This window comes from Heptranchias perlo, chromosome 30 (genome assembly GCF_035084215.1).
Source record: "Heptranchias perlo isolate sHepPer1 chromosome 30, sHepPer1.hap1, whole genome shotgun sequence".
Classification (NCBI taxonomy): domain Eukaryota; kingdom Metazoa; phylum Chordata; class Chondrichthyes; order Hexanchiformes; family Hexanchidae; genus Heptranchias; species Heptranchias perlo.
In genome coordinates this window covers 37373104-37398652 of record NC_090354.1, presented here as the reverse complement: position 1 = coordinate 37398652, position 25549 = coordinate 37373104, and positions in this window count along the sequence as shown.

Here is a 25549-nt window from a genome sequence, read left to right as displayed (position 1 = left end):
GCACCTTTTCCACTGCTGCTCCTTCTCCTCCTCCTGCTGCTTCTCCTCCTCCTGCACCTTCTCCTCCTCCTGCTCCGTCTCCACCTCCTCCTCCTTCTCCCCCTTCTGCTCCTTCTCCCCTTCCTGCTCCTTCTCCCCGTCCTTTTCAACCGCCTGCTCCTTATCCCCCTCCTGCTCCTTGTCCACCTCCTGCTCCTTTTCCACTCCTGCTCCTTCTCCACCTCCTGCTCCTTCTCCACCTGCTGCTCCTGCTCCACTCCTGCTCATTCACCACCTCCTCCACCTTCTTCTCCTCCTTCTCCTCCTCCTGCTCCTTTTTCACCTCACGCTCCTTGTCTCCCTCCTGCTCCTTGTCCACCTCCTGCTCCTTGTCCACCTTATGCTCCTTCTCCACCTCCTGCTCCTTCTCCTCAGCTTTCGCCTTCTCCTTCTCCTGCTCCTTCTCCTCCTCCTCCCCCTCCTGCTCCTTCTCCACCTCCTGCTCCTTCTCCCCTCCTGCTCCTTCTCCCCCTCCTGCTCATTCTCCCCTTCCTGCTCAAACTCCTCCTCCTGCTCCTTCTCCACCTCCTGCTCATTCTCAACCTGCTGCTCAACCTCCACCTGCTCGTTTTCCTCCTCCTCCTCCTGCTCCTTCAGCTCCTCCAGCTCTCCCTCCTCCTCTTGCTCAATCTCCTCCTCCTCCTTGTTCTCCACCTCTGCTCCTTCTCCACCTCCTCATCATTCTCCACCTCCTGCTCCTTCTCGGCTTTTGCTCAAACTCCTCCTCCTGCTCCTTCTCCACTTCATGCTCCTTCACCCGCTTCTGCTCCGTCTCCTCCTGCTGTTACTTCTCCTCCTGCTGCTTCTTCTGCTCCTGCTGCTACTTCTCCATCTCCTTCTCCTGCTCCTTCTCCACCTCCTGTTCCTTCTTCTCCTCCTTCTCCTCCTCCTGCTCCTTCTCCACCTCCTGCTCCTTGTCTCCCTCCTGCTCCTTCTCCACCTCCTGCTCCTTCTCCAGCTCCTGCTCCTTCTCCACCTCCTGCTCCCTCTCCTCTTCTTGCTCCATCTCCACCACCTACTCCTTCTCCTCCTCCTGCTCCTATTCCTCCTCCTGCTCCTTCTTCTTCTCCTGCTCCATCTCCACCTCCTACTCTTTCTCCACCTGCTGCTCAACCTGCTCCTCCTGCTTCTTCTCCAACTCCTGCTCAACCTCCTCCTCCTGCTTCTTCTCCAACTCCTTATCCTACTCCCCCTTCTGGTCCTTCTCCGCCTCTTGCTCCTTCTAACGCTATTGCTTATTCTCCACCTCCAGTTCCTTCTCCTCCTCCTGCTCCTTCTCCAGCTCCTTCTCCTCCTCCTGCTGCTTGTCCACCTCCTGCTCCTTGTCCACCTCCTGCGCATTTTCGCCCTCCTGCTGCATCTCGCCCACCTGCTGCTTCTCGACCTCCTGCTCCTTCTCGCCCTCCTGCTCCTTCTCCACCTCCTGCTCCTTCTCCACACCTGCTCATTCACCACCTCCTGCTCCTTCTTCTCCTCCTTCTCTTCCTCCTGCTCATTCTCCACCTCCTGCTGCTTGTCTCCCTCCTCCTCCTTCTCTCCCTCCTTCTCCTTCTCTCCCTCCTTCTCCTTCTCCACCCCCTGCTCGTTCTCCTTCTCTTGCTCCTTCTCCACCTCCTGCTCCTTCTCCTCATTTTGCGCCTTCTCCTTCTACTTCTTCGCCTCCTTTTGCTTCTACTCCTCCTCCTGCTCCTTTTTCTTCTCCTGCTCCTCCTCCACTCCTGCTCCATCTCCTCCTCCTGATCCTTCTCCTCCTCCTGATCCTTCTCCACCTCCTGCTCATTCTCCACCTCCCGCACCTTCTCCACCTCCTGCTCCTTCTTCTATTCCAGCTTCTGCTCATCCTCCTGCTTCTTCTCCAACTCCTTCTCTACTCCCCCTCCTGGTCCTTCTTCGCCACCTGCTCCTTCTCGACCTATTGCTTCTTCTCCACATCCTGTTCCTTCTCCTCCTCCTCCTGCTCCTTGTCCATCTCCTGCTCCTTCTCCACCTCCTGCTCCTTCTCCTCATCTTGCGCCTTCTCCACCTTCTGCTCCTTCTCCACCTCCTGCTCCTTCTCCTCATCTTGCGCCTTCTCCACCTTCTGCTCATTCTCCGACTCCTGCTCCTACTCCTGCTTCTGCTCCTTCACCCGCTTCTGCTCCGTCTCCTCCTGCTGTTACTTCTCCTCCTGCTGCTTCTTCTGCTCCTGCTGCTACTTCTCCATCTCCTTCTCCTGCTCCTTCTCCGCCTCATGCTCCTTCTCCACTCCTGCTCATTCACAATCTCCTTTTCCTTCTTCTCCTCCTTCTCCTCCTCCTGCTCCTTCTCCACCTCCTGCTCCTTGTCTCCCTCCTGCTCCTTCTCCCCCTCCTGCTCCTTCTCCCCTTCCTGCCCAGACTCCTCCTACTGCTCCTTCTCCACCTCCTGCTCATTCTCAACCTGCTGCTCAACCTCCACCTGCTCGTTTTCCTCCTCCTCCTCCTGCTCCTTCAGCTCCTCCAGCTCTCCCTCCTCCTCTTGCTCAATCTCCTCCTCCTCCTTGTTCTCCACCCCTGCTCCTTCTCCACGTCCTGCTCCTTCTTCACCTCTTGCTCCTTCTCCTCCGCCAGCTCCTTCTCCAGCTCCTTCTCCTCCTCCTGCTGCTTGTCCACCTCCTGCTCCTTGTCCACCTCTTGCGCATTTTCGCCCTCCTGCTGCATCTCGCCCACCTGCTGCTTCTCGACCTCCTGCTACTTTTCGCCCTCCTGCTCCTTCTCCACCTCCTGCTCCTTCTCCACACATGCTCATTCACCACCCCCTGCTCCTTCCTCTCCTCCTTCTCTTCCTACTGCTCCTTCTCCACCTCCTGCTGCTTATATCCCTCCTCCTCCTTCTCCTTCACCACCTCCTGCTCCTTCTCCTTCTCTTGCTCCTTCTCCACCTCCTGCTCCTTCTCCTCATCTTGCGCCTTCTCCTTCTACTTCTTCGCCTCCTTTTGCTTCTCCTCCTCCTCCTGCTCCTTTTTCTTCTCCTGCTCCTCCTCCACTCCTGCTCCATCTCCACTTCCTGCTACTTCTCCTCCTCCTGCTCCTTTTCCTCCTCCTGCTCCTTCTCCTCCTCCTGATCCTTCTCCTCCTCCTGATCCTTCTCCACCTCCTGCTCTTTCTCCACCTCCCGTACCTTCTCCACCTCCCGCTCCTTCTTCTACTCCTGCTTCTGCTCATCCTCCTGCTTCTTCTCCAACTCCTTCTCCACTCCCCCTCCTGGTCCTTCTTCGCCTCCTGTTCCTTCTCGACCTATTTCTTCTTCTCCACATCCTGTTCCTTCTCCTCCTCCTCCTTCTCCACCTCCTTCTCCTCCTCCTGCTCATTGTCCATCTCCTGCTCCTTCACTACCTCCTGCTCCTTCTCCTCATCTTGGGCCTTCTCCACCCTCTGCTCATTCTCCTACTCCTGCTCCTACTCCTGCTTCTGCTCCTTCACCCGCTTCTGCTCCGTCTCCTCCTGCTGTTACTTCTCCTCCTGCTGCTTCTTCTGCTCCTGCTGCTGCTTCTCCATCTGCTTCTCCTGCTCCTTCTCCACCTCATGCTCCTTCTCCACTCCTGCTCATTCACAATCTCCTGTTCCTTCTTCTCGTCCTTCTCCTCCTCCTGCTCCTTCTCCACCTCCTGCTCCTTCTCCACCTCCTGCTCCTTCTCCACCTCCTGCTCCTTCTCCACCTCCTGCTCCTTCTCCTCTTCTTGCTCCATCTCCACCTCCTGCTGCTTCTCCTCCTCCTGCTCCTTCTCCACCTCCGGCTCTTTGACTCCCTCCTGCTCCTTATCTCCCTCCTGCTCCTTCTCCACCTCCTGCTCCATCTCCACCTCCTGCTCCTTCTCCTTCCCCTGCTCCTTCCCCACCTCCTGCTCATTCTCCACCTCCTGCTCCTTCTTCTCCTTCTGATCCTGCTCCTCCTGCTGCTTCTTCTCCAACTCCTTCTCCTACTCGCCCTCCTTGGTCCTGTTCCGCCACCTGCTCGTTCTCCACCTCTTGCTACTTCTCCTCCTTCTGTTTCTTGCCCACCTCCTGCTCCTTGTCCACCTCCTGCTCCTTCTCCACCTCCTGCTCCTTCTCTACTCCTGCTCATTCACCACCTCCTGCTTCTTCTTCTCCTCCTTCTCCTTCTCCTCCTCCTGCTCCTTCTCCACCTCCGGCTCTTTGACTCCCTCCTGCTCCTTATCTCCCTCCTGCTCCTTCTCCACCTCCTGCTCCTTCTCCACCTCCTGCTCCATCTCCACCTCCTGCTCCTTCTCCGTCCCCTGCTCCTTCCCCACCTCCTGCTCCTTCTCCACCTCCTGCTCCTTCTTCTCCTCCTTCTCCTCCTCCTGCTCCATCTCCAACTCCTGCTCCATGCCTCCCTCCTGCTCCTTCTCCACCTACTGCTCCTTATCCACCTCCTGTTCCTTCTCCACCTCCTGCTCCTTCTCCTCTTCTTGCTCCTTCTACTCCTCCTGCTCCTTCTCCTCCTCCTGCTCCTTCTCCTCCTCCTGCTCCTTCTCCTCCCCCTGCTCCATCTCCACCACCTGCTCCTTCTCCTCCTCCTGCTCCTAATCCTCCTCCTGCTCCTTCTTCTTCTCATGCTCCATCTCCACCTTTTGCTCCTTCGCCACCTCCTGCTCAACCTCCTCCTCCTGCTGCTTGTCCACCTCCTGCTCCTTGTCCACCTCCTGCGCATTCTCGCCCTCCTGCTGCATCTCACCCACCTGCTGCATCTCGATGTCCTGCTCCTTCTCGCCCTCCTGCTCCTTCTCCACCTCCTGCTCCTTCTGCACTCCTGCTCATTCACCACCTCCTGCTCCTTCTTCTCCTCCATCTCTTCCTCCTGCTCCTTCTCCACCTCCTGCTCCTTCTCCACCTCCTGCTCCTTCTCCACCTCCTGCTACTTCTCCACCTCCTGCTCCTTCTCCACCTCCTGCTCCTTCTCCACCTCCTGCTCCTTCTCCACCTCCTGCTCCTTCTCCCCCAGCTGCTCATTCTCCACCTCCTGCTCCTTCTCTACCTCCAGCTGCTCCTCCTTCATCTCCTTTCCTTCTCCACCTCCTGCTCTTTTTCCATATCCAGCTCCACCTCCACATCCTGCTCCTTCTCCACCTCATGCTCCTTCTCCAACCACTGCTCCTTCTCCTCCTCCTCCTTCTCCTCCAACTGTTCATTCTCCACCGCCTGCTCCTTCTCCACCTCCTGCTCCTACTCCACCCACTGCTCCTTCTCCGCCTCCTGCTCCTTCTCCGCCTCCTGCTCTTTCTCCGCCTCCTGCTGCTTCTATGCCTCCCGCTCCATCTCTACCTCCGCCTCCTGCTCCTTCTCCCCCTCCCGCTCCATCTCTACCTCCTGCTCCTTTTCCCCGTCCTGATCCTTCTCCACCTTCTGCTCACTCTCCCTCTGCTGCTCACTCACCCCCTCCTGCTACTTCTCCTCTTCCCACTCAACCTCCTCCTCCTGCTCCATCTCCGACTCGTGCTCCTTCTCCGCCTCCTGCTCCTTCTCCACCTCCTGCTCCTTCTCCACCTCCTGCTCCTTCTCCACCTCCTGCTCCTTCTCCACCTCCTGCTGCTCCTCCTTATCTCCTTTCCTTCCCCACCTCCTGCTCTTTTTCCATATCCAGCTCCACCTCCATATCCTGCTCCTTCTCCACCTCATGCTCCTTCTCCAACCACTGCTCCTTCTCCTCCTCCTCCTTCTCCTCCAACTGTTCATTCTCCACCTCCTGCTCCTTCTCCACCTCCTGCTCCTTCTCCACCTCCTGCTCCTTCTCCACCTCCTGCTCCTTCTCCACCTCCTGCTCCTTCTCCACCTCCTGCTGCTTTTCCACCTCCTGCTCCATCTCCACCTCCTAATCCTACTCCACCTCCAGCTCCTTCTCCTCCTCCTCATGCTCCATCTCCACGTCCTGCTCCTTCTCCTCCTCCAGCTCCAACTCACCGTCCTGCTCCTTATTCTCCTCCAGCTCATTCTCCAACTGAAGCTTTCTCCAACTCCTGTTCATTCTCCACTTCCTGCTCGTTCGCCTCCTCCTCCTCCTCCTCCTCCTCCTCCAACTGGTCGTTCCCCACCTCCTGCTCCTTCTCCACCTCCGGCTCCTTCTCACTCTCCTGCTGCTTCAACGCCTCCTGCTCCTTCGATGCATCCAGCTGCTTCTCTGCATCCTGCTCGTTCAACTCCACATGCTCCGTCTCCTCCTCCTGCTTCTTCCCCTCCTCCTGCTCCTTCTCGTCCTCCTGATCATTCTCGTCCTCCTGCTCATTCGACCCCTCTTGCTCTTGCTTTGCATCCCAGTCCTTCTCCGCCTCCTGCTCCATCTCCCACTCCCGCTCCATCTCTACCTCCAGCTCCTTTTCCCCGTCCTGCTCCTTCTCCACCTCCTGCTCACTCTCCCCCCCTGCTCACTCTCCCCCTCCTGCTCCTTCTCCTCGTCCCGCTCAAACTCCTCCTCCTGCTCCTTCTCCACCTCCTGCTCCTTCTCCGCCTATTGCTCCTTCTCCACCTCCTGCTCCTTCTCCAACCACTGCTCCTTCTCCTCCTCCTCCTTCTCCTCCAACTGTTCATTCTCCACCGCCTGCTCCTTCTCCACCTCCTGCTCCTACTCCACCCACTGCTCCTTCTCCGCCTCCTGCTCCTTCTCCGCCTCCTGCTCTTTCTCCGCCTCCTGCTGCTTCTATGCCTCCCGCTCCATCTCTACCTCCGCCTCCTGCTCCTTCTCCCCCTCCCGCTCCATCTCTACCTCCTGCTCCTTTTCCCCGTCCTGATCCTTCTCCACCTTCTGCTCACTCTCCCTCTGCTGCTCACTCACCCCCTCCTGCTACTTCTCCTCTTCCCACTCAACCTCCTCCTCCTGCTCCATCTCCGACTCGTGCTCCTTCTCCGCCTCCTGCTCCTTCTCCACCTCCTGCTCCTTCTCCACCTCCTGCTCCTTCTCCACCTCCTGCTCCTTCTCCACCTCCTGCTGCTCCTCCTTATCTCCTTTCCTTCCCCACCTCCTGCTCTTTTTCCATATCCAGCTCCACCTCCATATCCTGCTCCTTCTCCACCTCATGCTCCTTCTCCAACCACTGCTCCTTCTCCTCCTCCTCCTTCTCCTCCAACTGTTCATTCTCCACCTCCTGCTCCTTCTCCACCTCCTGCTCCTTCTCCACCTCCTGCTCCTTCTCCACCTCCTGCTCCTTCTCCACCTCCTGCTCCTTCTCCACCTCCTGCTGCTTTTCCACCTCCTGCTCCATCTCCACCTCCTAATCCTACTCCACCTCCAGCTCCTTCTCCTCCTCCTCATGCTCCATCTCCACGTCCTGCTCCTTCTCCTCCTCCAGCTCCAACTCACCGTCCTGCTCCTTATTCTCCTCCAGCTCATTCTCCAACTGAAGCTTTCTCCAACTCCTGTTCATTCTCCACTTCCTGCTCGTTCGCCTCCTCCTCCTCCTCCTCCTCCTCCTCCAACTGGTCGTTCCCCACCTCCTGCTCCTTCTCCACCTCCGGCTCCTTCTCACTCTCCTGCTGCTTCAACGCCTCCTGCTCCTTCGATGCATCCAGCTGCTTCTCTGCATCCTGCTCGTTCAACTCCACATGCTCCGTCTCCTCCTCCTGCTTCTTCCCCTCCTCCTGCTCCTTCTCGTCCTCCTGATCATTCTCGTCCTCCTGCTCATTCGACCCCTCTTGCTCTTGCTTTGCATCCCAGTCCTTCTCCGCCTCCTGCTCCATCTCCCACTCCCGCTCCATCTCTACCTCCAGCTCCTTTTCCCCGTCCTGCTCCTTCTCCACCTCCTGCTCACTCTCCCCCACTGCTCACTCTCCCCCTCCTGCTCCTTCTCCTCGTCCCGCTCAAACTCCTCCTCCTGCTCCTTCTCCACCTCCTGCTCCTTCTCCGCCTATTGCTCCTTCTCCACCTCCTGCTCCTTCTCCACCTCTTGCTCCTTCTCCACCTCCTGCTCCATCTCCACCTCCTAATCCTACTCCACCTCCAGCTCCTTCTCCTCCTCCTCTTGCTCCATCTCCACGTCCTGCTCCTTCTCCTCCTCCAGCTCCAACTCCCCGTCCTGCTCCTTATTCTCCTCCAGCTCCTTCTCCAACTGAAGCTTTCTACAACTCCTGTTCATTCTCCACTTCCTGCTCGTTCGTCTCCTCCTCCTCCTTCTCCTCCAACTGGTCGTTCCCCACCTCCTGCTCCTTCTCCACCTCCGGATCCTTCTCCCTCTCCTACTGCTTCAACGCCTCCTGCTCCTTCGATGCATCCAGCTGCTTCTCTGCATCCTGCTCGTTCAACCCCACCTGCTCCGTCACCTCCTCCTGCTTCTTCCCCTCCTCCTGCTCCTTCTCGTCCTCCTGATCATTCTCCTCCTCCTGCTCATTCGACCCCTCTTGCTCTTGCTTTGCATCCCACTCCTTCTCCGCCTCCTGCTCCTTCTCCCCCTCCCGCTCCATCTCTACCTCCTGCTCCTTTTCCCCGTCCTGCTCCTTCTCCACCTCCTGCTCACTCTCCCCCCCTGCTCACTCTCCCCCTCCTGCTCCTTCTCCTCGTCCCGCTCAACCTCCTCCTCCTGCTCCTTCTCCACCTCCTGCTCCTTCTCCGCCTACTGCTCCTTCTCCGCCTCCTGCTCCTTCTCCGCTTCCTGCTTATTCTTCGCCTCCTGCTCCTTCTATGGCTCCCGCTCCTCCTCCTCCTACTGCTCGTTCACACCCTCCTGATCATTCTCGCCCTCGAGCCGCTCCTCCACCTCCTGCTCCCTCTCCCTCAACTGCTCCTTCTCCGTCTCCTGCTTCTTCCCCTCCTCCTGATCCTTCTCGTCTTCCTGATCCTTCTCGTCTTCCTGATCCGTCTCGTCTTCCTGATCCTTCTCGTCTTCCTGCTCCTTCTCGTCCTCCTGCTCCTTCTCGTCCTCCTGCTCCTTCTCGTCCTCCTGCTCCTTCTCCCTCTCCTGCTCCTTCTCCTCCTGTTGCTCCTTCTCCACCTCCTGCTCCTTCTCAACGTCTGGCTCCATCTCCTCCTCCTGCTCATTCTTCTCTTCGTGCTCCTTCTCCTCCTCCTGCTGCTTCTCCTCGTCCTGCTCCTTCTCTGCTCAACCACCTCCTCCTGCTCCTTCTTCTCTTCCTGCTCCTTCTCCACCTTCTGCTCCTTCTCCTCCTTCTGCTCCTCCTCCACCTCCTGCTCCTTTAACCCCTCCTCCTCCTTCTACCCCTCCTGCTCCTTCTCCTCCTCTTGTTCGTTCTCCTCCTCCAGCTCCTTCTCCTCTTCCAGCTCCTTCTCCCCGTCCTGCTCCTTCTTCACCAGCAGCTCCACCTCCGCCTCCTGCTCCTTCTCCACCTCCTGCTCCTTCTCCACCTCCTGCTCCTTCACCGCTTACTGCTCCTTCTCCACATCATGCCCTTCCACCACATCCAGCTCCACCTCCACCTCCTGCTGCTTCCACTCCTCCTGCTCCATCTCCTCTTTCTGCTCAACCTCCCCCTCCTGCTCCTTCTCCAATTCCTGGTCAAACTCGTCCTCCTGCTCCTTCTCCCCCACCTGCTCCTGGCTTGCCTGCTGCTCCTACTCCCCTCCTGCTTCTTCACCCCCTCCTGCTCCTGCTCCTACTCAACCTCCTGCTCATTCACCGTCTCCTGTTCCTTCACCTCGTCAAGCTCAACCTCTTCCTAGTACTCCTTCTCCATCTCCTGCTCCTTCTTCACCTCCTGCTCCTTCTCCACCTCCTGCTCCTTCTCCACCTCCTGCTCCTTCTCCACCTCCTGCTCCTTCTCCACCTCCTGCTCCTTCTTCACCTCCTGCTCCTTCTCCACCTCCTGCTCCTTCTCCACCTCCTGCTGCTTCTCCACCTCCTGCTCCTTCTCCACCTCCTGCTCCTTCTCCCCCTGCTGCTCATTCTCCACCTCCTGCTCATTCTCCACCTCCTGCTGCTCCTCGTTCATCTACTTTCCTTCTCCACCTCCTCCTCTTTTTCCATATCCAGCTCCACCTCCACCTCCTGCTCCTTCTCCACCTCCTGCTGCTCCTCCTTCATCTCCTTTCCTTCTCCACCTCCTCCTCTTTTTCCATATCCAGCTCCACCTCCACATCCTGCTCCTTCTCCACCTCATGCTCCTTCTCCAACCACTGCTTCTTCTCCTCCTCCTCCTTCTCCTCCAACTGTTCATTCTCCACCTCCTGCTCCTTCTCCACCTCCTGCTCCTTCTCCACCCACTGCTCCTTCTCCGCCTCCTGCTCCATCTCCGCCTCCTGCTCCTTCTCTGCCTCCTGCTCCTTCTCCGCCTCCTGCTGCTTCTATGCCTCCCGCTCCATCTCTACCTCCGCCTCGTGCTCCTTCTCCCCCTCCCGCTCCATCTCTACCTCCTGCTCCTTTTCCCCGTCCTGATCCTTCTCCACCTCCTGCTCACTCTCCCTCTGCTGCTCACTCACCCCCTCCTGCTCCTTCTTCTCGTCCCGCTCAACCTCCTCCTCCTGCTCCTTCTCCTCCTCCTGCTCCGTCTCCTCCTCCTGCTTCTTCCCCTCCTCCTGCTCCTTCTCGTCCTCCTGATCATTCTCGTCCTCCTGCTCATTCGCCCCCTCTTGCTCTTGCTTTGCATCCCACTCGTTCTCCGCCTCCTGCTCCTTCTCCCCCTCCCGCTCCATCTCTACCTTCTGCTACTTTTCCCCGTCCTGCTCATTCTCCACCTCCTGCTCACTCTCCCCCTCCTGCTCACTCTCCCCCTCCTGCTCCTTCTCCTCGTCCCGCTCAACCTCCTCCTCCTGCTCCTTCTCCACCTCCTGCAACCTTCTCCGCCAACTGCTCCTTCTCCGCCTCCTGCTCCTTCTCGGCCTCCTGCTCCTTCTCCGCCTCCTGCTCCTTCTCCGCCTCCTGCTCCTTCTATGCCTCCCGCTCCTCCTCCGCCTACTGCCCGTTCACACCCTCCTGATCATTCTCGCCCTCTAGCCCCTCCTCCACCTCCTGCTCCCTCTCCCTCAACTGCTCCTTCTCCGTCTCCTGCTTCTTCCCCTCCTCCTGATCCTTCTCATCTTCCTGATCGTTCTCGTCTTCCTGATCCTTCTCGTCTTCCTGATCCTTCTCGTCTTCCTGCTCCTTCTCGTCCTCCTGCTCCTTCTCGTCCTCCTGCTCCTTGTCTTCCTCCTGCTCCTTTTCTCCCTTCTGCTCCATTTCCACCTCCTGTTCCATCTCCACCTCATGCTCATTCTCCACCTCCTGCTCCTTCACCTCCTCCTGCTCCTTCTCCTCCTGCTCCTCCTTCACCTCCTACTCCTACTCCTTCTTCTTCTCCTTGCTCCTTCTCCTTCTCCTGCTCCTTCATCTCCGCCTGCTCCTTCTTCTCCTCCTGCTCCTTCTCAATTTCTGCTCAATCTCCAGCTCCTGCTGCTTCTCCTCCTCGTCCTCCTCCTCCCCCTCCTGCTCCTTGTAGACCTCCTGCTCCTTCACCCCCTCCTTCTCCATCTCCAACTCCTGCTCCTTCTTCTCCTCCTGCCCCTGCTCCTCCTACTTCTTCTCCAACTCCTTCCCCGACTCCCTCTCCTGGTCCTTCTCCGCCTCCTGCTACATCTCCACCTATTGCTTATTCTCCACCTCCTGTTCCTTCTCCTAATCCTGCTCCTTGTCCACCTCCTTCTCCTCCTCCACCTCCATCTCCTCCTCCTGCTCCGTGTCCACCTCCTGCTCCTTGTCCACCTCCTGCTCCTTGTCCACCTCCTGCTGCTTGTCCATCTCCTGCTCCTTGTCCATCTCCTGCTGCTTCTCGCCCTCCTGCTCCTTCCTGCCCTTCTGCTCCTTCTCCACATCCTGCTCCTTTTCCACTCCTGCTCCTTCTCCTCCTCCTGCTCCTTCTCCTCCTCCTGCTCCTTCTCGTCCTTCTGCTCTGTCTCCACCTCCTGCTCCTTCTTCTAATCCTGCTCCTGCTCCTCCTCCAGCTTCTTCTCCAACTCCATTTCCTAATCCCCCTCCTGGTCCTTCTCCTCCTCCTGCTCCTTCTCCACCTCGTGCTCCTTGTCCACCTCCTGCTCCTTGTCCTCCTCCTGCTCATTGTCCAGCTCCTGCTCCTTGTCCACCTCCTGCTCCTTGTCGCCCTCCTTCTCCATCTCCATCTCCATCTCCTACTCCCCCTCCTGGTCCTTCAACTCCTCCTGCTCCTTCTCCACCTCGTGCTCCTTGTCCACCTCCTGCTCCTTGTCCACCTCCTGCTCCTTGTCCATCTCCTGCTCCTTTTCCACCTCCTCCTCCTTCTCGCCCTCCTGCTCTTTCCTGCCCTCTTGCTCCTTCTCCACCTCCTGCTCCTTTTCCACTCCTGCTCTTTCTCCACCTCCTGCTCCTTCTCCACCTCCTGCTCCTTCTCCACCTCTTGCTCCTTCTCCACCTCATGCTCCTTCTCCAACTCCTGCTCCTTCTCCTCATCTTGCGCATTCTCCTCCTCCTGCTCCTTCTCCTCCTCCTGCTCCTACTCCTCCTGCTGCTCCTTCTTCTTCTCCTGCTCCTTCTGCACTCCTGCTCCTTCTCCTCCTCCTGCTCCTTCTCCTCCTCCTGTTCCTTCTCCTCCTCCTGTTCCTCCTACTCCTGCTGCTCCTTCTTCTTCTCCAGCTCCTTCTCCACTCCTGCTCATTCTCATCCTCCTGCTCCTTCTCCTCCTCCTGCTCCTTCTCCTCCTTCTCCTCTGACTCCACCTCCTGCTCCTTCTCCACTTCCTGCTCCTTCTTCTAACCCTGCTCCTGCTCCTCCTCCAGCTTCTTCTCCAACTCCCTCTCCTAATCCCCCTCCTGGTCCTTCTCCTCCTCCTGCTCCTTCTCCACCTCGTGCTCCTTGTCCACCTCCTGCTCCTTGTCCACCTCTTGCTCCTTGTCCAGCTCCTGCTCCTTGTCCTCCTCCGGCTCCTTGTCCACCTCCTGCTCATTGTCGCCCTCCTTCTCCATCTCCCACTCCATCTCCTCCTTCCCCTCCTGCTCCTTCTCCCCGTCCTGCACTTTCTCCCCCTCCTTCTCCTCATCAACCACCTTCTGCTCCTCCTGCTCCTTGTCCACCTCCTGCTCATTGTCTTCCTCCTGCTCCTTTTCTCCCTCCTGCTCCTTCTCCTCCTCCTGCTCCTTGTCCACCTCCTGCTCCTTGTCCACCTCCTGCTCCGGGTACACCTACTTTTCCTTGTCCAACTCCTGCTCCTTGTCCACGTACTACTCCGTGTCCACCTCCTGATTCTTGTCCACCTCCTGCTCCTTGTCCACCTCCTGCTCATCGTCCACTTCCTGCTCCACCTAGTCCTCCTGCTCCTTCTCTCCCTCCTGCTCCTTCTCGCCCACCTGCTTCTTCTCGCACTCCTGCTCCTTGCCCTCCTGCTCCTTCTCCACCTCCTGCTTCTTCTCCACCTGCTGCTCCTTCTCCACTCCTGCTCATTCACCACATCCTGCTCCATCTTCTCCTCCTTCTCCTCCTCCTGCTCCTCCTCCACCTCCCGCTCCTTGTCTCCTTCCTGATCCTTTTCCACCTCCTGCTCCTTCTCCTTCTTCTGCTCCTACTCCCCCTCCTGCTCCTTCTCCACCTCCTGCTCCTTCTCACCCTCCTGCTCTTTCTCCCCCGCCTTCTCTTCATCCACCTCCTTCTCCTCCTCCTGCTCCTTCTCCCCCTCCTGCTCCTTCTCCATCGCCTGCTCCTTCTCCCCCTCCTACTCATTCTCCCCCTCCTGCTCTTTCTCCTCCTCCTGCTCATTCTCCTTCTCCTGCTCCTTCTCCACGTCCTGCTCCTTCTCCACCTCCTGCTCCTTCTCCTCCTCCTGCTCCTACTCCTCCTCCTGCTCCTTCTTCTTCTTCTCCTGCTCCTTCTCCACTCCTGCTCCTTCTCCTCCTCCTGCTCCTTGTCCACCTCCTGCTCCGTGTCCAACTCCTGATTCTTGTCCACCTCCTGCTCCTTGTCCACCGCCTGCTCATTTTTCACCACCTGCTCCTTCTCGCCCTCCTGCTCCTTCTCGCCCTCCTGCTCCTTCTCGCCCTACTGCTCCTTCCTGCCGTCTTGCTCCTTCTCCACCTCCTGCTCCTTTTCCACTCCTGCTCCCTCTCCACCTGCTGCTCCTTCTCCACTTCTGATCATTCACCACCTCCTGCTGCTTCTTCTCCACCTTCTCCTCCTCCTGCTCCTTCTCCACCTCCCGCTCCTTGTCCACCTCCTGCTCCTTGTCCACCTCCTGCTCCTTGTCCACCTCCTGCTCCTTGTCCACCTCCTGCTCCTTCTCGCCTTCCTGCTCCTTCATGTCCTCCTGCTCCCTCTCGCCCTGCTGCTCCCTCCCCACCTACTGCTCCTTCTCCACCTGCTGCTCCTTTTCCACTCCTGCTCATTCACCACCTCCTGCTCCTTCTTCTCCGCCTGCTCCTTCTCCTCCTCGTCCTCCTCCTCCACCTCCTTCTCCTCGTCCACCTCCTTGTCCGTCTCGACCTCCTGCTGCTTCTTCTCCTCCTTCTCCTCCTCCTGCTCCTTCTCCAACTCCTGCCCCTTGTCTTCCTCCTGCTCCTTTTCTCCCTCCTGCTCCTTCTCCTCCTGCTCCTTCTCCACCTCCTAATCCTTGTCCACCTCCGACTCCTTGTCCACCTCCTGCTCCTTGTCCACTTAGTGCTCCTTCTCGCCCTCCTGTTCCTTCTCGTACTCCTTCTCCTTCTCGCCCTCATGCTCCTTCTCGCCCTCCTGATTCTTCTCGCCCTCCTGCTGCTTGTCGCCCTCCTTCTCCATCTCCAACTCCTGCTCCTTCTTCTCCTCCTGCCCCTGCTCCTCCTACTTCTTCTCCAACTCCTTCCCCGACTCCCTCTACTGGTCCTTCTCCGCCTCCTGCTACATCTCCACCTATTGCTTATTCTCCACCTCCTGTTCCTTCTCCTAATCCTGCTCCTTGTCCACCTCCTTCTCCTCCTCCACCTCCATCTCCTCCTCCTGCTCCGTGTCCACCTCCTGCTCCTTGTCCACCTCCTGCTCCTTGTCCACCTCCTGCTCTTTGTCCACCACCTGCTTCATCTAGCCCTCCTGCTCCTTCTTGCCCTCCTGCCCCTTCTCCCCCTGCTGCTCCTTCTCCACCTCCTGCTCCTTCTCCACCTGCTGCTCCTTCTCCAATCCTGCGGATTCACCACCTCCCACTCCTTCTTATCCTCCGTCTCATCCTCCTGATCATTGTCCAACTCCCGCTCCTTGTCTCCCTCCTGCTCCTTCTCCTCCTCCTGCTCCTTCTCCACCTCCATCTCCTCCTCCACCTCCTTCTCCTCCTCCTGCTCCTTGTCCACCTCCTGCCCCTTGTACACCTACTGCTCCTTGACCACCTCCTGCTCCGTGTCCACCTTCTGATTCTTGTCCACCTCCTGCTCATTGTCCACCACCTGCTCCATCTAGCCCTCCTGCTCCTTCTCGCTCTCCTGCTACTTCTTGCCCTGCTGCTCCTTCTCCACCTCCTGCTCCTTCTCCACCTGCTGCTCCTTCTCCACTCCTGCTCATTCTCCACATCCTGCTCCATCTTCTCCGCCTGCTCCTTGTTCTCCTGCTGCTCCTTCTCAATTCCTGATCCATCTCCAGCTACTGCTCCTTCTCCTCCTCGTCCTGCTCCCCCCCCTCCTGCTCCTTGTCCACCGCCTGCTCCTTCTCCTCCTCCTTCTCACCCTCCTGCTCGTTCTGCCCTTCCTGATCCTTCTCCCCCTCCTACTCTTTCTACCCCACCTTCTCCTCGTCCACCTCCATCTCCTCTCATGCTCCTTCTCCACGTCCTGCTCCTTGTCCACCTCCTGCTCCTTGTCCACCTCCTGCTCTTTGTCCACCTCCTGCTCCTTTCCACCTCCGGTTCCATCTCGTCCTCCTGCGCTTCCTGCCTCCTGCTCCTTCTCCACCTCCTGCTCCTTCTCCACTCCTGCTCATTCACCACCTCCTACTGCTTCTTCTCCTCCTTCTCTTCCTCCTCCTCCTCCTCCACCTCCTGTTCCTTGTCTTCCTCCTGCTCCTTTTCTCACTCCGGCTCCTTCTGTACCTCTTGCTCCATCTCCACCTCCTGCTATTTCTCCACCTCCTGCTCCTTCTCCTTCTCATGCTCCTTCTCCACATCCTGATCCTTCTCCACCTCCTGCTCCTTCTCCACATCTTGCGTCTTCTCCACCTCCTGCTCCTTCTCCTCCTCCTGCTCCGACTCCTCCTCCTGCTCCTTCTTCTTCTCCTGCTCCTTCTCCACTCCTGCTCCTTCTCCTCCTACTCCTTCTTCTCCTCCTGCTCCTGCTCCTCCTTCTGCATCTTCTCCAACTCCTTCTCCGACTCCTCCTCCTGGTCCTTCTCCGCGTCGTGCTCCTTCTCCACCTATTGCTTCTTCTCCACCTCATGTTCATTCTCCTCCTCCTGCACCATCTCCACCGCCTCCTCCTCCTCCACCTACTTCTCCTCTTCCTGCTCGCTGTCCACCTGCCGCTCCTTGTCCACCTCCTGCTCCTTGTACAACTCCTGCTCCTTGTCCACCTCGTGCTCCGTGTCCACCTCCTGCTCATTGTCCACCTCCTGCTCCAACTAGCCCTCCTGCTCCTTCTCGCCCTCCTGCTCCTTCTCGCCCTCCTGCTCCTTCTCGCCCACCTGCTTCTTCTCGCACAGCTGCTCCTTCTCGCCCTCCTGCTCCTTCTCCACCTCCTGCTCCTTCTTCTCCTCCTTCTCCTCCTCCTGCTCCTCCTCCACCTCCCGCTCCTTGTCTCCCTCTTGATCCTTCTCCACCTCCTGCTCCTTCTCCTTCTCCTTCTCCTTCTCCTGCTCCTCCTTCTCCGCCTGCTCCATCTTCTCCTCCTGCTCCTTCTCAATTCCTGTGCCATCTCCAGCACCTGCTCCTTGTCAACCTCCTGCTCCTTGATCACCTCCTGCTCCTTCTCGCCCTCCTGCTCCTTCCTGACCTCCTGCTCCTTCTCCACCTCCTGCTCCTTCTCCACTCCTGCTCATTCACCACCTCCTGCTCCTTCTTCTCCTCCTTCTCCTCCTCCTGCTCCTTCTCCATCGCCTGCTCCTTCAACCCCTCCTACTCATTCTCCCCCTCCTGCTCTTTCTCCTCCTCCTGCTCATTCTCCTTCTCCTGCTCCTTCTCCACGTCCTGCTCCTTCTCCACCTCCCGTTCCATCTCCTCATCTTGCGCCTTCTCCACCTCCTGCTCCTTCTCCTCCTCCTGCTCCTACTCCTCCTCCTGCTCCTTCTTCTTCTTCTCCTGCTCCTTCTCCACTCCTGCTCCTTCTCCTCCTCCTGCTCCTTGTCCACCTCCTGCTCCGTGTCCAACTCCTGATTCTTGTCCACCTCCTGCTCCTTGTCCACCGCCTGCTCATTTTTCACCACCTGCTCCTTCTCGCCCTCCTGCTCCTTCTCGCCCTCCTGCTCCTTATCGCCCTACTGCTCCTTCCTGCCGTCTTGCTCCTTCTCCACCTCCTGCTCCTTTTCCACTCCTGCTCCCTCTCCACCTGCTGCTCCTTCTCCACTTCTGATCATTCACCACCTCCTGCTGCTTCTTCTCCACCTTCTCCTCCTCCTGCTCCTTCTCCACCTCCCGCTCCTTGTCCACCTCCTGCTCCCTGTCCACCTCCTGCTCCTTGTCCACCTCCTGCTCCTTGTCCACCTCCTGCTCCTTCTCGACTTCCTGCTCCTTCATGTCCTCCTGCTCCCTCTCGCCCTGCTGCTCCCTCCCCACCTACTGCTCCTTCTCCACCTGCTGCTCCTTTTCCACTCCTGCTCATTCACCACCTCCTGCTCCTTCTTCTCCGCCTGCTCCTTCTCCTCCTCGTCCTCCTCCTCCACCTCCTTCTCCTCGTCCACCTCCTTGTCCGTCTCGACCTCCTGCTGCTTCTTCTCCTCCTTCTCCTCCTCCTGCTCCTTCTCCAACTCCTGCCCCTTGTCTTCCTCCTGCTCCTTTTCTCCCTCCTGCTCCTTCTCCTCCTGCTCCTTCTCCACCTCCTAATCCTTGTCCACCTCCGACTCCTTGTCCACCTCCTGCTCCTTGTCCACTTAGTGCTCCTTCTCGCCCTCCTGTTCCTTCTCGTACTCCTTCTCCTTCTCGCCCTCATGCTCCTTCTCGCCCTCCTGATTCTTCTCGCCCTCCTGCTGCTTGTCGCCCTCCTTCTCCATCTCCAACTCCTGCTCCTTCTTCTCCTCCTGCCCCTGCTCCTCCTACTTCTTCTCCAACTCCTTCCCCGACTCCCTCTACTGGTCCTTCTCCGCCTCCTGCTACATCTCCACCTATTGCTTATTCTCCACCTCCTGTTCCTTCTCCTAATCCTGCTCCTTGTCCACCTCCTTCTCCTCCTCCACCTCCATCTCCTCCTCCTGCTCCGTGTCCACCTCCTGCTCCTTGTCCACCTCCTGCTCCTTGTCCACCTCCTGCTCTTTGTCCACCACCTGCTTCATCTAGCCCTCCTGCTCCTTCTTGCCCTCCTGCCCCTTCTCCCCCTGCTGCTCCTTCTCCACCTCCTGCTCCTTCTCCACCTCCCACTCCTTCTTATCCTCCGTCTCATCCTCCTGATCATTGTCCAACTCCCGCTCCTTGTCTCCCTCCTGCTCCTTCTCCTCCTCCTGCTCCTTCTCCACCTCCATCTCCTCCTCCATCTCCTTCTCCTCCTCCTGCTCCTTGTCCACCTCCTGCCCCTTGTACACCTACTGCTCCTTGACCACCTCCTGCTCCGTGTCCACCTTCTGATTCTTGTCCACCTCCTGCTCATTGTCCACCACCTGCTCCATCTAGCCCTCCTGCTCCTTCTCGCTCTCCTGCTACTTCTTGCCCTGCTGCTCCTTCTCCACCTCCTGCTCCTTCTCCACCTCCATCTCCTCCTCCATCTCCTTCTCCTCCTCCTGCTCCTTGTCCAACTCCTGCCCCTTCTTCTCCTCCTTCTCCTCCTCATGGTCCTTTTCCACCTACTGCTCCTTGTCTTCCTCCTGCTCCTTGTTTCCCTCCTGCTCCTTCTCCACCTCCTGCTCCTTCTCCAACTCCTGCTACTTCCTGCCCTCCTGCTCCTTCTCCTCCTCCTGCTTCGACTCCTCCTCCGGCTTCTTCTTCTTCTTCTTCTCCTGCTCCTTCTCCACTCCTGCTCCTTATCCTCCTCCTGCTCCTTCTCGTCCTCCTACTCCTTCTCCTCCTCCTGCTCCATCTCCACATCCTGCTCCTTCTCCAACTACTTCTCCTACTCCACCTCCTGGTCCTTCTGCGCATCCTGCTCCTTCTCCACCAATTGCTTCTTCTCCACCTCCTGTTCGTTCTCCACCTCCTGCTCCTTTTCCAACTCCTGCTCCTTGTCCAACTCCTGCTCCTGCTCCTCCTCCTGCTTCTTCTCCAACTCCTTCTCCAGCTCCTCCTCCTGGTCCTTCTCCGCCTCCTGCTCCGTTTCCACCTTTGGCTTCTTCTCCTTCGCCTGTTCCTTCTCCTCCTCCTGCTCCTTCTCCACCTCCTTCTCCTCCTCCACCTCCTTCTCCTCCACCTGCTCCTTGTCCACCTCCTGCTTCTTCTCCACCTCCTGCTCCTTGAACACCTCCTGCTCCTTCTCAACCTCCTGCTCATTCTCCACCTCCTGCCGCTTCTTCCCTTATTGCACCTACTCCTCCTCCTGCATCTTCTCCAACTCCTTCTCCTGCTCCTCCTCCTGGACCTTCTCCGCCTCCTGCTCCTTCTCCACCTATTGCTTCTCCTCCTTCTCCTGCTCATTCTCCTCCTCCTGGTCCTTCTCCACCTCCTTCTCTTCCTCCACCTCCTTCTCCACCTCCTGCTCCTTGTCCACCTCCTGCTCCTTGCCCACCTCCTGCTCCTTGTCCTCCTCCTCCTCCGTGTCCACGTCCTGCTCCTTTTCCACCTCCTGCTCCTTCTCCATCTATTGCTTCTCCTCCTTCTCCTGTTCATTCTCCTCCTCCTGGTCCTTCTCCACCTCCTTCTCTTCCTCCACCTCCTTCTCCACCTCCTGCTCCTTGTCCACCTCCTGCTCCTTGCCCACCTCCTGCTCCTTGTCCTCCTCCTCCTCCGTGTCCACCTCCTGCTCCTTCTCCACCTCCTGCTCCTTCTCCTCATCTTGCGCCTTCTCCACCTCCTGCTACTTCTCCTCCTCCTGCTCCGTCTCCACCTCCTGCTCCTTTTCCACCTCCTGCTCCTTCTTCTCCTCCTGCTCCTCCTACTGCTTGATCTCCAACTCCTCCTCGTCCTCCACCTCTTTCTCCTCCTACTGCTCCTTGTCCACCTCCTGCTCCTTCCCCACCTCCTGCTCCTTCTCCTCATCTTGCGCCTTCTCCACCTACTGCTGCTTCTCCTCCTGCTCCTTCTCCTCCTGCTGCTCCTTCTTCTTCTCCTTCTCCTCCTCCTGATCCTCATCCACCTCCTGCTCCTTCTCCACCTCCTGCTCCTTCTCCTCATCTTGCGCCTTCTCCACCTCCTGCTCCATCTCCTCCTCCTGCTCCTACTCCTCCTCCTGCTCCTCCACCTGCTCCTTCTCCACCTCCCGTTCCTTCACCACTCCTGCTCCATTTCCACCTCCTGCTACATCTCCTCCTCCTGCTCCAACTCCTCCTCCTGCTTCTTCTCCAACTCGTTCTCCGACTCCCCCTTCTGGTCCTTCTCCGCCTCCAGCTCCTTCTCCACCTATTGCTTCTCCCCACCTCCTGTTCCTTCTCCTCCTGCTGCTCCTTCTCCACCTCCTGCTCTTTGTCCACATCCTGATACTTGTCCACCTCCTGCTCTTTGTCCACCAAGTGCTCCTTCTCGCCCTCCTGCTCCTTCTCCACCTGCTGCTCCTTCTTCAACTGCTGCTCCTTCTCCACTCCTGCTTCGTCTCCTTCTCCTGCTCCTTCTCCACCTCCTGCTCCTTCTTCTCCTCCTGCTCGTGCCCCTCCTCCTGCTTCTTCTCCAACTCATTCTCCTACTCCCCCTCCTCGTCCTTCTCCGTCTCCTGCTCCTTGTCCACCTCCTGCTCCGTGTCCACCTCCTGCTCCTTGTCCAACTCCTGCCCCTTCTTCTCCTCCTTCTCCTCCTCATGGTCCTTTTCCACCTACTGCTCCTTGTCTACCTCCTGCTCCTTGTCTCCCTCCTGCTCCTTCTCCACCTCCTGCTCCTTCTCCAACTCCTGCTACTTCCTGCCCTCCTGCTCCTTCTCCTCCTCCTGCTTCTACTCCTCCTCCGGCTTCTTCTTCTTCTTCTTCTCCTGCTCCTTCTCCACTCCTGCTCCTTATCCTCCTCCTGCTCCTTCTCGTCCTCCTGCTCCTTCTCCTCCTCCTGCTCCTTGTCCAACTCCTGCCCCTTCTTCTCCTCCTTCTCCTCCTCATGGTCCTTTTCCAACTACTGCTCCTTGTCTACCTCCTGCTCCTTGTCTCCCTCCTGCTCCTTCTCCACATCCTGCTCCTTTTCCAACTCCTGCTACTTCCTGCCCTCCTGCTCCTTCTCCTCCTCCTGCTTCTACTCCTCCTCCGGCTTCTTCTTCTTCTTCTTCTTCTCCTGCTCCTTCTCCACTCCTGCTCCTTTTCCTCCTCCTGCTCCTTCTCGTCCTCCTGCTCCTTCTTCTCCTCCTGCTCCATCTCCACATCCTGCTCCTTCTCCAACTACTTCTACTACTCCACCTCCTGGTCCTTCTGCGCATCCTGCTCCTTCTCCACCTATTGCTTCTTCTCCACCTCCTGTTCGTTCTCCACCTCCTGCTCCTTTTCCAACTCCTGCTCCTTGTCCAACTCCTGCTCCTGCTCCTCCTCCTGCTTCTTCTCCAACTCCTTCTCCAGCTCCTCCTCCTGGTCCTTCTCCGCCTCCTGCTCCTTTTCCACATTTGGCTTCTTCTCCTTCGCCTGTTCCTTCTCCTCCTCCTGCTCCTTCTCCACCTCCTTCTCCTCCTCCACCTCCTTCTCCTCCACCTGCTCCTTGTCCACCTCCTGCTTCTTCTCCACCTCCTGCTCCTTGTCCACCTCCTGCTCCTTCTCAACCTCCTGCTCATTCTCCACCTCCTGCCCCTTCTTCCCTTATTGCACCTGCTCCTCCTCCTGCATCTTCTCCAACTCCTTCTCCTGCTCCTCCTCCTGGACCTTCTCCGCCTCCTGCTCCTTCTCCACCTATTGCTTCTCCTCCTTCTCCTGTTCATTCTCCTCCTCCTGGTCCTTCTCCACCTCCTTCTCTTCCTCCACCTCCTTCTCCACCTCCTGCTCCTTGTCCACCTTCTGCTCCTTGCCCACCTCCTGCTCCTTCTCCTCCTCCTCCTCCGTGTCCACGTCCTGATTCTTGTCCACCTCCTGCTCATTGTCCACCTCCTGCTCCTTATCGCCCTCCTGATCCTTCTCGTCTTGCTGCTCCTTCTCGCCCTCCTGCTCCTTCTCGCTCCCCTGCTCCTTCTCCACCTCCTGGTCCTTCTCCTTCTCCTGCTGCTACTCCAGCTCCTGCTCCTTCTCCTCCTCCTGCTCCTTCTCCACCTCCTGCTACATCTCCATCTCATGCTGCTACTCCACCTCCTGCTCCTTCTCCACCTCCTGCTCCTTCTCCTCATCTTGCGCCTTCTCCACCTCCTGCTACTTCTCCTCCTCCTGCTCCGTCTCCACCTCCTGCTCCTTTTCCAACTCCTGCTCCTTCTTCTCCTCCTGCTCCTCCTACTGCTTGATCTCCAACTCCTCCTCGTCCTCCACCTCCTTCTCCTCCTACTGCTCCTTGTCCACCTCCTGCTCCTTCTCCACTTCCTGCTCCTTCTCCTCATCTTGCGCCTTCTCCACCTACTGCTGCTTCTCCTCCTCCTGCTCCTTCTCCTCCTGCTGCTCCTTCTTCTTCTCCTTCTCCTCCTCCTGATCCTCATCCACCTCATGCTCCTTGTCTCCCTCCTGCTCCTTCTCCACCTCCTGCTCCTACTCCACCTCTTGCTCCTTCTCCACCTCATGCTCCTTCTCCACCTCCTGCTCCTTCTCCTCATCTTGCGCCTTCTCCTCCTCCTGCCCCTTCTCCTCCTCCTGCTCCTACTCCTCCTGCTGCTCCTTCTTCTTCTCCTGCTCCTTCTCCACTCCTTCTCCTTCTCCTCCTCTTGATCCATCTCGCCCTCCTGCTCCTTCTCGTCCTCCTGCTCCTTCTCGCCCACCTGCTTCTTCTCGCACTCCTGCTGCTTCTCGCCCTCCTGCTCCTTCTCCACCTCCTGCTCCTTCTCCACCTGCTGCTCCTTCTCCATTCCTGCTCATTCACCACCTCCTGCTCCTTCTTCTCCTCCTTCTCCTCCTGCTCCTCCTCCACCTTCCGCTCCATGTCTCCCTTCTGATCCTTCTCCACCTCCTGCTCCTTCTCCTTCTCCTGCTGCTTCTCCTTCTCCTGTTCCTACTCCCACTCCTGCTCCTTCTCCACCTCCTGCTCCTTGTCCCCCTCCTGCTCTTTCACCCTCTCCTTCTCCTCATCCACATCCTTCTCCTCCTCCTGCTCCTTCTCGACCTCCTGGTCCTTCTTGCCCTCCTGCTTTTTCTCGCCCTGCTGCTCTTTCACACCTCATGCTCCTGCTACACCTGCTGCTCCTTCTCCACTCCTGCTCATTCACCACCTCCTGCTCCATCTTCTTCACCTGCTCCATCTTGTCCTCCTCCTCCTTCTCAATTCCTGCTACATCTCCAGCTCCTGCTCCTTCACCTCCTCGTCCTCCTCCACCCCCTCGTGCTCCTTGTCCACCGCCTGCTCCTTTTCCCCTCCTGCTCATTCTCCCCCTCCAGCTCTTTCTCCCCCTACTGCTCCTTCTCCTGCTCCTGCTCCATCTCCACCTCCTGCTCCTTCTCCACCTCCTGCTCCTTCTCCTCATCTTGCGCCTTCTCCACCTCCTGTTCCTTCTCCTCCTCCTGCTCCTTTACCTACTCCTGCTCCTTCTCCACCTATTTCTCATTCTCCTCCTCCTGCTCCTTCTCCACGTCCTGCTCCTTCTCCTCCTCCTGCTCCTTCTCCACCTCCTGCTCCTTCTCCTCCTCCTGCTCCTTCTCCACATCCTGCTCTTTCTCCTTCTCCTGCGACTACTCTACCTCCTGCTCCTTCTCCACCTCCTGCTCCTTCTCCTCATCTTGCGCCTTCTCCACCTCCTGCTACTTCTCCTCCTCCTGCTCCGCCTCCACCTCCTGCTCCTTCTCCACCTCCTGCTCCTTCTTCTCCTCCTGCTCCTCCTACTGCTTGATCTCCAACTCCTCCTCCTCCTCCACCTCCTTCTCCTCCTACTGCTCCATGTCCACCTCCTGCTCCTTCTCCACCTCCTGCTCCTTCTCCTCATCTTGCGCCTTCTCCACCTACTGCTGCTTCTCCTCCTCCTGCTCCTTCTCCTCCTGCTGCTCCTTCTTCTTCTCCTTCTCCTCCTCCTGATCCTCATCCACCTCATGCTCCTTGTCTCCCTCCTGCTCCTTCTCCACCTCCTGCTCCTACTCCACCTCTTGCTCCTTCTCCACCTCATGCTCCTTCTCCACCTCCTGCTCCTTCTCCTCATCTTGCGCCTTCTCCTCCTCCTGCCCCTTCTCCTCCTCCTGCTCCTACTCCTCCTGCTGCTCCTTCTTCTTCTCCTGCTCCTTCTCCACTCCTTCTCCTTCTCCTCCTCTTGCTCCATCTCGCCCTCCTGCTCCTTCTCGTCCTCCTGCTCCTTCTCGCCCACCTGCTTCTTCTCGCACTCCTGCTGCTTCTCGCCCTCCTGCTCCTTCTCCACCTCCTGCTCCTTCTCCACCTGCTGCTCCTTCTCCACTCCTGCTCATTCACCACCTCCTGCTCCTTCTTCTCCTCCTTCTCCTCCTGCTCCTCCTCCACCTTCCGCTCCATGTCTCTCTTCTGATCCTTCTCCACCTCCTGCTCCTTCTCCTTCTCCTGCTGCTTCTCCTTCTCATGTTCCTACTCCCCCTCCTGCTCCTTCTCCACCTCCTGCTCCTTGTCCCCCTCCTGCTCTTTCACCCCCTCCTTCTCCTCATCCACATCCTTCTCCTCCTCCTGCTCCTTCTCGACCTCCTGGTCCTTCTTGCCCTCCTGCTTTTTCTCGCCCTGCTGCTCTTTCTCCACCTCATGCTCCTGCTACACCTGCTGCTCCTTCTCCACTCCTGCTCATTCATCACCTCCTGCTCCATCTTCTTCACCTGCTCCATCTTGTCCTCCTCCTCCTTCTCAATTCCTGCTCCATCTCCAGCTCCTGCTCCTTCACCTCCTCGTCCTCCTCCACCCCCTCGTGCTCCTTGTCCACCGCCTGCTCCTTTTCCCCTCATGCTCATTCTCCCCCTCCAGCTCTTTCTCCCCCTCCTGCTCCTTCTCCTGCTCCTGCTCCATCTCCACCTCCTGCTCCTTCTCCACCTCCTGCTCCTTCTCCTCATCTTGCGCCTTCTCCACCTCCTGCTCCTTCTCCTCCTCCTGCTCCTTCTCCTACTCCTGCTCCTTCTCCACCTATTTCTCATTCTCCTCCTCCTGCTTCTTCTCCTCCTCCTGCTCCTTCTCCACCTCCTGCTCCTTCTCCACCTCCTGCTCCTTCTCCTCCTCCTGCTCCTTCTCCACCTCCTGCTCCTTCTCCTCCTCCTGCTCCTTCTCCTCCTCCTGCTCCTTCTCCACCTCCTGCTCCTTCTCCTCCTCCTGCTCCTTCTCCACCTCCTGCTCCTTCTCCACCTCCTGCT